The 16,007-nt window shown below is 41.8% G+C and overlaps 1 protein-coding gene across 4 annotated transcripts in view; it reads left to right on the top strand.

Annotated features, from left to right (window-relative positions):
• The window catches only part of LOC105454120 (protein-tyrosine sulfotransferase), a 71,966-nt gene that overhangs the window by 3,818 nt on the left and 52,141 nt on the right, over positions 1-16,007 (top strand). For all 4 annotated transcript variants that reach the window (XM_011696497.1, XM_011696498.1, XM_011696495.1 and 1 more), the window contains exon 2: positions 14,525-14,624. The gene's annotated coding sequence lies outside the window, so the exon portion shown is untranslated. The remainder of the gene's footprint in view (positions 1-14,524; positions 14,625-16,007) is intronic.

Raw genomic sequence — 16,007 nt, 5'->3', positions numbered from 1 at the left:
ACCTGATAAAATTAACGACGGTACATGTTTCAGTGTCGTATATACGTAACGCGATAATATCCATCGTGAAATGAAATTGATATAATTGGTAGGTCAATAACACCGAAATGTTATTACGAGCACAACGATAATAATGCGTATGTGTCCGGGGTGGATACGCGAAACCTGCAAGCATACGTAACTAATTGACCCATTTAATCGCGCGAACAATGTGTAAAACGAAACGTTAAAACGAAACCTATCCGTGTCTCGTAGTAATTTGCTCTCGCTCCGGTGCTTGAATAATTTGTTTTCTGAAAATTGGAGTGTGACGGGCGCAATAGGTATACATGTTACACTACCACTAGAGAGCAATTTGCTGTAATACTTATATTGCTACAGAAATATGAAGGAAAATTTCGTTTATCTTACATCTTGAAAAACACGGTACATTCAGCGCGCGTTCAATCGTGTCCTCGGCGCTTATCTGCAACATCCGTTAAGTTCATCATCGCAAGAGAGATTCGCGTTCATATCCCATAATTAGCTCGATCAATCTTACTTGAACGTTTGATAGCGACTAGTGCTGGGAGCGTTTCCTACGTCGTTGGAATAATCGTTGCGATCGTTCCGGGGTGATATACTGGGAGATCACCCGATAGCGAGACGAGGTGAAATAGGCGATCTCGTTGGATACGGTAGCCGGCTATTTCGGATCGTTAACGCGTACATATACGCGAAAATCCACAGTCCTTGTTTCCGACGTTTGAACACGCCGCTACCCGCCCCATAAATCAAGACCGATCGTCGGGTCGCCGCCGACGTTGCGCACCACCACCGTCGCCTCCGCGTGAACCCGAGCGACACGGTACGGCGCCCCGCACCGTGTAGAGATACGTTCGCATTCGATACACGTGCACGGCACTCCTAAGCGGAGACGCGGGAAAGGGGCCCTTTCGAGGAGCCTCTCGGGAGACCGAGTTTGTCGAGCAACTTGTTGCGGTGACGACGACGTCTCTGCCCTGGACGGATCGAAACGTCAGCCGCGTCGTTACGTCATTGCGCCGGGACGCCGCGCCGTTGCGCGTTGCGCCGCGCCGCGCCGCGTCATCGTACATGGCAGTATTCCGGTTCTGCGTTAACGATACCTGCCTGTCTAGATCTTATATACCTATGAAAGGAGCATAGTGCCAGAGAGATGAGATACCGTAGCTTCCGATTATTCGAGGCACAATGAGATGTCCATTATCCGCGCAGGCAGATAATGGTGCACCTGCTAGCCATTATCCGCGCGAGATACGTCCGAGTAAACGAAGATATGAGGCATTGAGCAACGCAACGGTATATTGATATAATAGCGTAACATCGATATACATGGCTGACAATTAAATTTCAAAAAAATTGGAAAAATAATTTTTTATAATCTCTGGCGAAAGCCAGACGATTCAATCGATTTGACCAGCCTAGCTCGCTTCAATATGAAATCGTCATCGGTCGGTCGGCGGTAAGCGCGGTTTCCGCGCGGCTAATCTCTCGATTGGAGAGATCGATCGAGCCACTGTTAAAACGATTCACGAAACGCCAATTTGCGGCGAAGAGATCGCGGACGCGCGCAGCTCCGGCGCGGCGCAAACTGCGTGTGCGCCCGGCCGCTTTGTAACTCCAAATTCTGCGCGTCGCGTATTCGCCGACGATCATTCACGGTAGTTCTGTTTCCGATAGTTAAACTCGGCTGTGCCTGCCTTACGCACATGACGTAAATCACGGGGCGCAATCTCGGTATCTCGTAATTTACGAGGTAAATGACCTCCCGCACGCCAGTTGCGAGATCGGCCCCGGGTATACAGGGTGATTTGAAAAGAGGGTTACATACGAACTTCAAGGCTTTTGCAACCAAGCTAAGCCTCAGAGTGAGGCGGAGAACGCCTTAGCGCGCGTACGTTACGCGATACTCGAAGAACGGACAGTTTCCCGATGTTATTTCGACGGCAGGTGCACCGCATTATTTTTCTCCGTCGCGGTCGTCTCGCAATCTCTTCCAATTCTCTCTGGAGCGTAGAGATCCACGATTCTCCGGAAATTCGTGGCCCGTGCACGACAGACGTATATATCTGTATGTCGTTGTTTTATCAGTAATAAATAATAGAATATATTGTGCCGATAAAACCTCAACCTCGGGTATTCTGTAGGAACATTTTGTACTACTTAATGAAAAAAAAGTTACAGAAAAGTAAGTAGTATAATGTAAAAAAATAAAAAAATTAAAAACTTTTGTGTGTGCACTCGTCCCGCAATAGTGTTGTACGGATAGAAATTAGGTCAGATGATTAACTAGGTTTCCCGTCTCGACGCTTTTGTTGAGGAAAAATTATTTTAGTTTCCAGCAACCAGAGTATCATTCCATGCAGACTGGACTACGATCATAAATGCCAGGTTAATGTTATAAATAGCTGTATAAACGGTGAATTTAATTAATTTCACCGAGGTTAATTAAATTCGCCGGCATTTCTGTTCCCCTATATTATTCATTTCGGTCGGATTTAATTAATTCATTGCCGGTTTTTTTTTCTTCAAGCGGTCAAAATTTAAAAGGAAGAAACGAGTGTTGCGGAATCTCTCGATACCATGACGCGACAAATGCATGATGAAGGCTCTTGCCGTTTACCACGCTAAAATTCTTTAGAGCATGCCGGCGGTCGTTCAGCTCGTTAATGAGTCGTTAACGAATGGTCGCGATGTACGGCGCGTCTCTGTCAAATAGGTCATACGCGTTAAATGTACCGCTCGCCATGCGATGGGCGGTCATGAAATATTCATCGCGCCGGCGGAATCGTGACGTATTTATTTTTGAGCTCGCCGTCGGATTCCGCGAAAAAATCTCCTACCCACGTCATAACTCAACACTTGAGGGGCGGAAAAACACATTGAAAAATTCTTTTTTTTCTTAACAGTTGTTATCACCGTTTTACGTTATAAGTTTTCAACTCGATCGAATTTATCTGTTTCCTTAATTTATTCTAGCAGTGCGCACGTATAAAAAAATATGATTTAAATACTCCAAGTTCTTAATTTAAAAAGAACAAATTGTATGAATTGCTTACTTTTAATTATTTTTTAATGTAGCACGAATTTATCATGTGTAATTGAAGTAATTTTATTAGTATTTTTTACATCACGTGCAGTATTATTTCGGAGCGTCAGTCGTTCGGAACAAATTCAAAGAGTTCACCTCATTCTATATTATAATTTATAAACCTTTTGCCAATTGCAGCTTGTTTTACTAATGCAGATTGTATAAAAACAGATAATTATGTCATAATGAATAATTTTGTATTATTTTCCTTTTTCTTGGACATTTGCAATTTAATGTGTCTGCGAAATTAGCATTTTGTTAATTTTTGAAAAGCAATAATAATTTCAGTAACACTTTCTATAGTTCTACTATTCCTGATGAACATTAAAAAAACATTCCACAGTTTTAATATTAAAAAAATAAAAAAATAAGAAATGACATGCTAATTTCACGTTTCCAGCATGGCACATCCCCTTCTAATCTACTATATGCCGACATCTATCAAGTGTTGCTGTTAGTTCTACGATTTTATAATTATATATAATAGCGGTTCAAGACAAAATTGCAACAATTGATCATTTTTACACAATTCTGAATATCCATGGTTGCACGATATTCGAACGGAAAGGTGTCCTGCTAACAATTTTTGATATTTTTGGTCATGGTTCTGGTTTATTCCGTTCTACGCGAGTGAATCATTTTGAATTGAATCGTTTTTTAATAGCTCTGGAACTATCGCTAGCAGTGCCGAAAATTATCAGCATGATACATTCCGTCGAAAGCCGTGCTGCTACGAATATTATGAATTGTATAAAAATGATTAATATTGCAATTTTGTTTTGAAACGCTATATAATTATGAAATTACAATAACTTAAGATAACGGGAACGTTTGATAGATGTAATATTTGACGGGATATAGTACTTTAGAGGGAGATATGCCGTGCTGGAATGTAATGTTAGCACGTTATTTTTTAATTTTTATTTTTTTTATATTAAACATGCGGAACATTTTTTAATGTTCATCAGAACGTTAGAACTATGCTATTGGAACTAATATTGTTTTTTGAAAATTAACAATATGTCGTGTTAACTTCACAGACACATTTAATATTTGATTGACGCAATTACTATTGTTAGTATTCACTAAATTAAAGATAACAGAACATTAACTATAGATAAAGGAATATATTCTAAGCTACGACGAAGTAGACATGAAATGCAATAACGTGTAACTGCATTCGCGTTACTTAATTCGATTACGTGTACAAGACGCGCGTGCCGCGAATCGCGCATCGAAACCAGTTTCCACTAGCGCAGTTTCCACTCCACTAATTTCCGCTCGAAAGTGTTCATGGTCACAGGAGAAATGTTGTTCATACATTGCGACGGGGTGACGTTATTTTGCGCAATGAAATTTTCGTTCGAGAAACGATTCGCAAGTAATGCTTTAATCAACGATAAGTTAAAAGCTGCTTATACATAGGTATAGTAGCTGATCATTATTCGATGAACGCCAATTCACGCTCTCGCCAATCTATTTTTATCTGTCAATTTGTACTTCATTTTTGCAAAAAGATGTGTAATTCTCAAATAATCTTTGGTCTATGATTTACTTGTTTCTCTCCTTCGCTATCTCGGATTAATTAGAAGGGCTTTTAGTAAAATGAACCGATAGATTGTGTGGCATCTTGTGTAACTTTGAGCCAAGAGTTGTCTTATGTCAAAAACTTTTTCAACGTACAAATGAAAACAACCACGTTTACATCTCGATAAAACATGCAATCGAGATAAAAGCAATGATGTGTGAAAAACTAGCGCAAGTCGAGCTGGCAATGTTTTGCATACTTATGTCGACAGATCCATGATTGAAAGGATACGTTCTCTCTCTCTTGGCGATTGATTGAAAGTGGAAAACGAGAAACAGGATATTAAAATATTTTATATGATTGAAAAATCAGTAACACCACGACATTCTTGCTAACGAAAGCCAACTTCCAAATTAAAAAAAGAAAGCTGTCCATTTTCCTACCTTAATTATGAAATATCATACGTGAGGTTTCACGTGAAAAGGAACTTGGAATGAGTTTGCAAATGGATTAGAGAGTGAAATGTGTACGTTAATATTCCAATGAAAACTGCTGGTAGTGTGAGTCTAATGGCATACAGTATAAAATATCCGTTATCCGCGCGAATTCATTTTGCCTGACACTCGTCAGAGCGGTTTCCAAAGCGTCGCAGACACTGCCGCGCCATCGCGCCGTAGAAAACGCTATGTGCGGAGTTAATGTAACGACATCAACGTGCAATATGAGACGCGGAATTTTCTTTCTAGCGCGAGACAGACGGGGTTCGTATTTCCGTCCCCGAAAGGAAGTCTCTTAAACGTTAATGTTATGCAAACGCGAGAGATACGACGACGCGGCGCGGCGGCGGGTATAGGGGCAGGTTCCCTTCGTTTCTCGATCTTCTTGCAGCGTAGAGAGTGTCGGATTACAGATAAGACCGTGGAAGTATCGCGCTCGTTCGTTACCGTTGCGGTAATGAAATGAAAACATCAATGGGCAACGTGGAAAGCGAGTCGCTTTAACACGGGCGTTACACGAAAGCGGCGAACGCGAGTGTTATTAGGCGTGATAAATGCAAGCTTATTAGTCATTAGGTTACAAAAAGGGAAGATGAAATTTTTGCCGGTTCTTTTTTGCACTCTTCTTTTTTTTGTCCAGTCGTTTTACGAGCTACGCGCGCATTGTCATTGTGGAAATACTAATTTATTCTTCTTTCCTCCGCGAAGGCACGCGGGGAGAATAAATAAATGTCCGAATTAACGCACGTCTCGCAAATTTTGCCTCGCCGACGTTGTAAAATTTTTGAATTTTACGTCGTCGCAAAACGCGGAAGTATTTTACTTTTATGTACGCGCACACATACGTACGGGTACACAAAGTGCGGGCACTCGGGAAAAAATGTACCTAGTTGCATAGCTATGAATAGTCGCTGTAAGAGGTAGGTATGCAAGCGGAGTTACGAACAGTTTGAGTTTCGTAAATATTTCGGTAAACATTTTACTCTCGCGTGATTTTAAGCTATACAAGCAGAGGCTCGTGGAACGTGAGAAATTAATGTCCCTTGGAGTTTTAATTTTCGACACAGAAATACACGGGTATAATCCTGGATTATTCCTGTGGGTGCAAAAATGAATGAATCATGAATGAGTTTAAATTAGTAAACTGACCGTTAGATTGTACCACATTGATCATAATTAATTAGCTTATAAAGAAATACATAACAAATAAACAATAAAAAATTAAAAAATGTAAATTTTACGATATTATAATTTATTAAATTTCTTACTACATTTTGTTATATACATTAATTCTTACTGTATTTTAATTCTTTTTTTTAATCTGTCAAAGAGAGCTCTTTCATAAATCATAAATCTGAATGACGTTTCTCCTCAAGGAGATTTAGTGAATTATTAAACGGAAGAAGTAATCTAGGGGAAAAGTGTATCCATAGTTATAAAGAAATAGAAGGTACTTTATATTCCTGACGGCGGAATATTTTGCGTGCAAATTCGCTTGACCTGATTAAAGTTTCATCGGAACTTCACCGGCGACCTGTGTTTACGGTCGTTGGTACAGATTTCCGCGAATGCACACTGAAATCTACGTGAGAGACTCGCGCTTCGTGTATACGTCGCGTGTTTGCGAAGCTCCTTTGTTTTAAGATATATTTACTCGAGGCACAACCTTACACCGAGGCTAGAATAATGGCTCCATACATCGCGCCATTCGAGGATTAGTATGCGCGCGAGATAATCCGGAAAGCAGCTATTCGAGACACGGCGCCTTTAGTTTCGGAAGGGAGACGGGATTTCGGGATGTTTCATGAATATGACGAAAGGAAGGAAACCGATAAACGAAACGTCGCGGGCGACATTGTAAAAATTTCAAGCAAGGTGACGAGGGAAACATATAAAATCAGAGGACTTTGGCAACACAAGAAATCGTGGTTTTTGAAAGTCTAGAAAAATACATGTAATCTTGACTTCTGATAATATGCGCGCGAAACAGACAGTCACGAGAAAGTATTTCGCGATTGAAATAACGTTTCTCGGTTAGAAAAGAATTGTTATTCAGTACGATCTCTAACAACATTACGAAATGTCTCGAACAATAGATTTATCGGACGCTACGTTACGAGCGTTGCAACGAAGACCTTAGTAACGAGTACATCGAAAAATGTAACTTTCTAATGCCATTTGCCATTCAATTAACAGTTTAGATTAGCGTCCCACGAAAGAGATTTATCCGTTTTCCTAGTTGCCGTGATTCCGCGACGTACGAACGGGATGTTTTTGCGGCACGAAAATTGGCACCATTCGCCTCGCCCTGCGGCGGCTTACGACCGTGATTCGGTGATTCGATGGGCAAAAAGCGAGATAATTGGATTCTGTTCGGCGCGCCGGAGGATCGTCTATCGCACATTTCAGTGTGGAGGGGAGAAAACTCGGAATTGTAGCGCGCGGAGGATCGGGCCGGGATTGCGCGCGGCGGCGAATCTCGTTTCAGGTAACGCTCTCGTGATTTACGCTGTTAAACGTGGTGTGCCGTTCTCGGCTACGCTCTATAGCGTTCATTATGCGCCGACCGGCCGAGAGAGAAGCAAATAAAGTCTTTGACCTTAAACTCGAGATCGAGCCAATGCTCGTGCCAATGCGTGATGTAACGCCCGATCGTTAACCTGCGCGGTTCCACTATCCATCCATCCGCAAGCGTTTGCTTGTTTGCCCCGCGCTCGACCACGCGAGACTGGATTGCGATCTTCTATTATGATTCGATCTAATACAAGACCATTCCGCGTAGGCCGTGTAGGGAACGTCTGAGATCTACCGTCTACTTTTCTTAATGACTCACCTTAATACATATTTTTGGCGTCGATTTTTGTACAATTTCAGTACAATTATTTTTCTACGCTATTTTTCGAAATATCTTTTAAACAACATTTGAAGAATTGTAAGTTATAAATTTTATATAAATTTTTTATTTCAATGTTTGTGTTTGGTAAGAATTTTCTGAAACCAGATGTATTGAATTCAAAAGAATATATCAATGTTTCTTACATTTCGCAAAATGAGGAGCTATTTTCATAATTTTATCAAATAAATTTAGGAGTTTCAAGTTTGAATAAAGTTAAAAATTGAAAATGTGTATCTTAACTTATATTGAATATAAAGTTTTATATGTTAATATTAATTTTTCTAATGTACAATTCTTCTTAAGAACGGTATTTAAGAGTTGATTTGCTTCTTTAACATATCATATTTTAAGATCGTGGAATAATATTTTTGTACGTACTTTCTACAATTTTATTCGTTCCCACGTATTTGCTGTACTTCAAAAATATTCCTACGGAAGTTGCAGCGCACTTTCGTAAAAGAATCGCGTTGCTTTGACGTGACACGTGATATTTGATTATCGGAAGACGTCTACTTTATAAGCGAGCGCTCCATAAAACTGAAACTTTCGGGCTCCGACATTTCGTATGCAACGACCCCAATAGTCGGGAGGCATCAATTCTGGGCAGATTGTAGAATCCCGAAAACCCTCGGAAAGTTCGTGATTTGAACGGAATATCGCGGTGAATTTCGACGAATCCGAAGAAATTCCCGACCGATCTCTCTCTTTCTCGTCGTCTCCGAGCATGGATCACGCGCGGGCAGCGGAATTTCCGGGTATCCGACCTCGTCGTCGTCGTCGTCGGCAGCGGTTTGAAACGATAATGACGACGACGTTCGAACTATATACATCCCAAGGAAGGTCTGCTACGTGCTCGGGATCCGGTGTTGGATCGACGCCAGATCGTTTCCAGGACTCCGCCGACCGCGAATGTCCCGCGCGTTGCCTGACAAATATTAGACAAAGGACGGAGGGACGTCGCATTCTCCGGCACCCGTTGACGCTTGCCAATCTGATTTTCGTCGGGCGTAGCAGCATAATGAACCACTCGAGGTATAAACCCCCGACGGGGGTGCTACACCGTGACAGACTCCGTATAACGCTTTGGGCCAATTCTCCGTATAGTTCTGCAAACACTCGGAGCAATGCATGATTATAGTTGGTAAACTACATCTGCGGGGTCTCCCATAAAACTCAATATAAACTGATTGTTATATTATTATTGGGCATGTGCTAAGCACATGCACCCCAGCAACATTAAAATTCCATATAGTTCTGATTAGAGTTTCCGCTTCATTTGAGAGAGACGAAGAGTTCCCTACAGTATAATGTAACAAGAGTTCTGCTTAATAACAATTTTTAATTTAAATTTAAAAATAACATAAATGAACCGAGTTTTTCTTTCTGAAAAAATACTGATTGTGAAGCGTAAATTAAAAATACAGGCTAAGCTGTATGCTCACGGAAAACACTGACATTTTATTCACCATTTAATTTAAAGCAAAGCTTTACTTAAGATAAACGAGATATATTAAAACTCGACGTTTCACCACGAGGGTATTTAACGTCGAGGATCACAGAGACGCGATGGTACAGTAGGACGTCTTTCCTTGAAACTTCTGCCAAGGACGCTAAATTTATCTAGGTCTCTGTCATTATCGTTTAACCAGCGGGACAACAGTACAAGTTAACTATCAACGAGTAAATCGCGACAGGCGGGATTCGGTGAGATTCTCCGCCCCGCGGAGAGAGCGTCGCGTATTTTCCTAAATCTCTGTGTGCGTGTGTGTGTGTGCGCGCGCGCGCGTGTACTTCGTACTTTACGAACCCCTATGGCGCGACAGACGCGTATACACGACCGTATCCCAGTGAGATTACAGGGACGCCCCGCGAGACGTTTGTGGGACAATTTGCGGTGCAATGATTGCGAGAGTCTCCGCGGCCGCAAACGAGACGACACCAACATCGGCGCGTCGTCGGGTACACGCTGTGTGTGTGTTCCGAAGAGGTACTTAGTCAAAGCAGTCGCCCTTCGAAACGGGCGTCGCGTTAACCCTCCACTGTCGATCCTCGAGTCGAGTAAACGCGAAGGTGCAGCGCGTGCTTTGAAAAAAACGTCAAAAGAAAATAAAAGGTAGGAAGAATTACGAAAATATGCAGTTATCGTAATTATTATTTCACAGAAAGTTATGACTATATAATATTTATACAGTTCCATTTATCACAATTGTAGGAAATGTTAGTTAGTAAATTTTGGCATTCCTGTTTGGAATTCCTCGTCGGGGTACGAAGAAATCTTTCCTGTTTTGTACACCTGCAGAGGAAGTGGCGACACGAATCGCGCGACATTTTCGAATACCTACGCGAGCGTTAAGCGCAATTACCGTTGCGAGCGTTAGACGAAAGACCCCGACCGCGCTGCGCCCGTGGCTGCTGGTAAGTCTGTGGCTTTCCGTCCGGGACAGTTTTGTCGCGCGCGTTTCGCGGTTTTTGCGGCATGCCGCGCGCCGTGCCGCGCCGGTTTGGTCGACAAGAGAACGGACGGCAGCGCTAACGATGGTTAACGAGCCCGAATGAAACGATGAACGGCGACGCGGTATGCGCGCGACACAATGTGCGTGCGGCGGCACACTCCTCTCCTCTCTCCTCTCCTCTCTCCTCTCTTGTCACCCTCTCGGGGACCACGCGCTAAATACATCCGTCAACAAACGCAGTTTACGTCCGTACAATTGCACGCGTACCGCAATTTTATCCAATACCGTGGGAATGCTCTCCCAAACTACAGGACACTTCGCGTAATCGAATGATGCACGATGTATACGTATCGTCTCTCGTTAAAAGGAAATTAGAACCTGCCGGTAATTCATCCTGTCAAACCATATCTATCAAATCGTTAGTAAAAAAAAATATATATATATATATACGTGGTTCTTTTTTTTATTGTAATACGAGTAGATGTTATTACGTATATAAATGGTACAATCCAGGAAATATTGTAAAATCATATTTTGCGTGCCGGGTGCAAATCACAGGATACTTCAAAAAGCGTGGTTTGAATATGAAATATAAATTTTGAAATGCTCTGGAAAAGGATATGTTTGAACTATAAAACATTCAATATCGTCGCGCGAGCCGCAATTTCATCCATGTTATGTCTCCCTTTCTCGACGCTATGCCCGACGCTGCACTCTACGGTATTTCTGCGATGAAGAATTACTCCGTGTCGCTGGGTTTCTTTCGCGTCACGGCGAAGATGGATTTTTTTTCGCCGACGACGGCAAGCTCGTTTCGCAGAACGAAACGCAAGACGGTGAGCGTTCTCCATAAGGCGAAGTTAAGGAAGTCGACGATGGACACGGAGAAGAAACATTGTCGAGAAAGTAAAAAGCAGAGAGAGAGAGAGAGAGAGAGAGAGAGAGAGAGAAGCGCGAGCGCGAATGCAGTAACACCTCGTTATTGCATGAGAACGTAAAAGCGAAATACCATTGAAAAAAGAAGTCGTTGGACGAAGAAGAAGAAGAAGAGAAGAAAGGGAAGAAAGAAATTGCGAACACGTGTATAAAACGAGGCTTGCATCTCTTCGTTATTATTTTACGTGAACGTACGCGCGCGCGTCTAACGATTGCACGGCTGTATTGGCGGAAATCGCATCGTTGAGAGAGAATTCCATCCGCTGGAATTCCATCCCCGCGGAACGAGTCAATACGATGAGTTCGGGTGCGATGACGACACGGTCTACCTCGCTTTTCTAACGCTGCTAACACGGAGGAGAGAACGAATTTGATGAAATTACCTAAATTGTCTCCTCGTTTCGATTTCGATTTGTCGTTCCGAGAGCAATTGCTTCCCTGACGCTTAACGACGTTATTTATTTCAAAGAAAAACGAACGAAGCGCAAAACTTGACGGCTTGCTTTCACGTTTATAGACCTCTCACGTCTGCTAAATTATGTAAGTCCGTTAACGTAGTTTAAGCTGCGTAAAATTACGTTAATTTTACGCCATATTTTATAAAGCCTCTTGTCTAACGTTCTAAAATTAAAGATAACAGGTCTTTCACATTTCTTTAGGAAGCAAGCGTGCGGTATATTTTTTTGTTTCAGTAGGAGAGACGCGATGTTCTACGCATCGAATATTCTGGTTCAAACGACAGAACATTTGGATAATGGAAATGATGAAGATTCTATTATACTACATTATCGAAGATATCGAATTAGCAAGCGTTTAATACCCGTGATGCTCGACGTAATCGGGTACTCGGAAGCGAAGTACTCCGGCATCCGCCAATACTATTCCGAGATCGGCGCGACGCTTCGCGAGATAAGGGAGCGAGGGGAAGAATGAGGAGACGAACGAGACGAGAATCGGTAGAATTCGATCTTGCGAAATGACTAAAATGGCTAATTGGAATCCCGGTGTCGAGAGTGTTAGAGCCTCGCTCGCTCGCAGTACTAACGCGATAAATTCCACGAGAGAGAAAGAGAAAGAGAGAGAGAGAGATAGCGCGCATGACTCGCTTCTCGATTCTCGCGGGTTATTCCGACCGCTCTCTCCTCCGCACTGCTCTCCTACGCTCTTTGCTCTTGACGCACGGTTCGAAACCTACCCTGTAACGTGCCCGCCTCTTGCCCGTCCCTCATTTTTTCCTCCCCTGATACTTTGTCGACCCCTTTTTTCCATCGCTCTCTCCCGCTAAATTCAATTTCGCCGGTCGGATCGATAAGTAATGAACAGTATGACGAGGCACCTGATGGAGGCGGAGTTACTTCCGGTTAATGTCTCCGGTTGGAGCAATACTGCACCGGTGGGGCTTCGTTACTTTGAACCGCGTGGGCTTCCGTCTATCGATTGGATACCGACTTTTTTTTTCTCAAAAACGAAGCCTTATGACAGAATTTGATCATACATTTTTTTAATTTTTAAATATAGAATCATCTTTTTGCGTCATCGATAGCTGTATATGTGTCGAGAGCTCACCAGTATTCGTGATACATTAGGTACTTGATCATTTTGATAAAAAAAAAAATGATAAATCGGATAGTTTGAAATATGAATCTCGCTACGCTCGGCGGAAATAAAATCGCGGCTTTTCGCGGATTTTTCGAATATCCGCAACGTCGCCTCCGAATGCTAAATTCGATTTGTGACGGCAGATCGTCGTACTTGTCGCGAGCTGCAGCAGCCTTTCGCATTTCGATCGAATCCATCGATCGTCCAGTTGTGTGACATCCATTGATGGAACAGTAACAAATGCGCGACAGTTGCTAAAACTAAAAGTTATCATCGATCTATGTAACATCTGGTCTCTCCAGACTGGACTTTTGGCGAAATCCAATTCGCGTTTTCGATGCCTCGATATTTTATATCCATTTAAAGCTCAACGAGAACTTTTACAATACTGGCCCTTGTATGAAAATGTATACTTTCAAATTTGAGGCTTAGTGACATGAATACATATTGGATGGCCCAATTCTGCCGCATTATTTTTGAACGACGGATTTCTCGAGCTGTCTGGAAACGATTTCCAGTTTAACGAAAGTACCAAATGAGGATGTTGTTCATCGGAATTCTTTGTTCTAATTTAATTTTATGAACAGTGACCTTACGCGATTTTATTTTTGTTAATAAAAATCAACCCTAAATATGTTGAAGGTGTCCGGTATATCCTCGTGTATCTATACGTCACATCGAGTTACGTCGGTCACTCAAGGATGTTACGGAGACCGTCATTAGATTAATTAAACTCTCTCGACGGGGGGATGTCTCGCGTTGGGTCGGTTCGTACAGAGGTACGACGATCGTTACATCGGGAACAGGAGTAGCGTCCTGTCGGTTGGACCGGCGATATAACGAGGTTAATTAGTCCGATGGACGGAGGCAGGAGGCTCGCTCCCGAAATCCTTCTATTAACGTCGTCAGCTGCGAGCGCCATTACTGTCGTATAGCCGTCGCATAACTCGCCGCCCTATCTCGCGTCCTTCGCAGCAGCGATATCGCTAATTTGCCGATTAGTTTACGTATTGTCGAAAGACCCGACCGATCCAATCAGGAAGTTATCATTCGTCCGGCAAGATGCAGAGTGACAATCGAGAAGCTGAAATTGAATTATGTTCTAATAGGTAGCCAGAATAAACAAAACACTTTACCGAAATATTACTTTTATTAACACAAAATTAGGACAAAAAGAAAATATATGTACATTTATGAATTTATAAAAACTAAAAATACGGGGCTATAACGCAATACGGCTCGTTGCATAATTCAGATGTTTTGATGTTTGGCCTATATTCTTTTTTTAACACAATATGAAATATGTAAATTAATATCAATAAAGAGATAAATATTATAAATATTGATACAAATGCAACAGCGATATTAAAATATGAAATAGAATGTACGATAAATTTTTACGGAAAGTACTCCACTGTGTATTGTACGTATGATTAATATACGAATGTGAAATGAAAAAGGTCTCGGGAGCCGAGAATGAGAGTTGTATTTGTTGTGTCACAGGTGACTATTAAAGCGTCGTTGATCACCCGTGGCGAGGCATATCCTGTCCTAAGATTAAACGACCCTCTGGAAGCCGTGCATCCGACGAGGGAGCTCAAGGGTGAGTTTCACAATTGCGGCTACGAAATTTCCCGCTCTATATATTCCCACAACAACTCTGCGTGATAATTTCGCGATGTCGCGCGTTTGTAATACCATCAAATATTACCGGTGTGCGCGTCATTTTTTTAATTGCACTCTTTTCATTCGAAAATATTCCACATAAAACGTGGTTCGAAAACCGTTGCCGGTTTGCTGGAAAAAAATGACATCACCGGAGCGTTACCGCGCTCTTTTCTGCCGCGACAAAAAAGGCGCAAAAAGCACATAACACATAGATACGTACACACACACACACACACATACACACGTATCCGTAAATCATAATTTTCCTTTTTTTCGCTTTTTCTTGCCGAATTACGTTTTATTTCCTTTGTCTCGATGTTGGTGAAAAATTTCAAAACATTCTACTTAAGAGTGGAATCGACCGATTTTACAGCAGGAAATTCCTTTTTCATCTTTCCTATCTCGTAAACCCGCGGGAATTGTGTCCCGTATGGCGCACCACCGAGAATTAGAAATCGATTTCTTTGCCCGTAATTAAAATCCTCTGAAATTTCGTCCGTTAATAGTTCGTATTCCCAAAGGCGAAATTATACGTTGAAAAAGAAAAACAGGAGGAACTAGCTTTGCGATTGACGATGACACGACGAAACAAGAAGTCGATCGAACAAATTACACAGCTAATACTTCATATCGAGAAGAATTTTGTTACGTACACAATAATGACTTAATTAAATAATGCTTAATTAAGTTTTTCTGCAATGTAGCTTTGGTGTGTATACTTCTTATTTGATTTTTTTTAATTTTTCAACTTTAATATTTTTATATATATATAATATTTGAGTATTAATCATAAATATTCCGACAGCACGTAACTGAAAGGAGTCTAAAAATATTTTTGTATAATTTCCAACAGGAGTAATTATTGGTGTGCGTCAAAAGATAGACTTTTCTGTTATATCGATATGTAATTTGTTCGATGCATGCGATATTTATTTAAACTCGAAAGAGATGATTGCGTTTCGTTCATCCGAGTAATATCTTTTTGTGCGTCAGTTCAATGTAACTTCCATCGTCTCCGTAAAACAGGTAAAGCCCCATTCCGGCTGGTTTAGCGCGCGAATTAAATGCACCGTGCAGTAACGTCAGCGTGCCAACATTTCGACGTTGCTATCGCGTTAATTACCTCGCCTACGCGGATATAAATGTGTGCTCGAGATCATCTTATTAGCGTGCGTGTAATGTCGTAGACGCTGGTTACTATTATTAAGCGCTTAAGGAATTATCCCGTAACACATTAGCGCGGAACAATTTCCACGTTTCGCAGTACAACCTTTGTCACGTTTTAAGTATATATAACCTTTTTTAGCTCGATTCGTTT

This window comes from Wasmannia auropunctata, unplaced genomic scaffold, assembly GCF_000956235.1.
Source record: "Wasmannia auropunctata unplaced genomic scaffold, wasmannia.A_1.0 LD335988.1, whole genome shotgun sequence".
NCBI classification, from domain to species: Eukaryota; Metazoa; Arthropoda; class Insecta; order Hymenoptera; family Formicidae; genus Wasmannia; species Wasmannia auropunctata.
The sequence above is the reverse complement of the archived record's forward strand: the minus strand, read 5'-3'. Positions and strand labels throughout refer to the sequence as shown.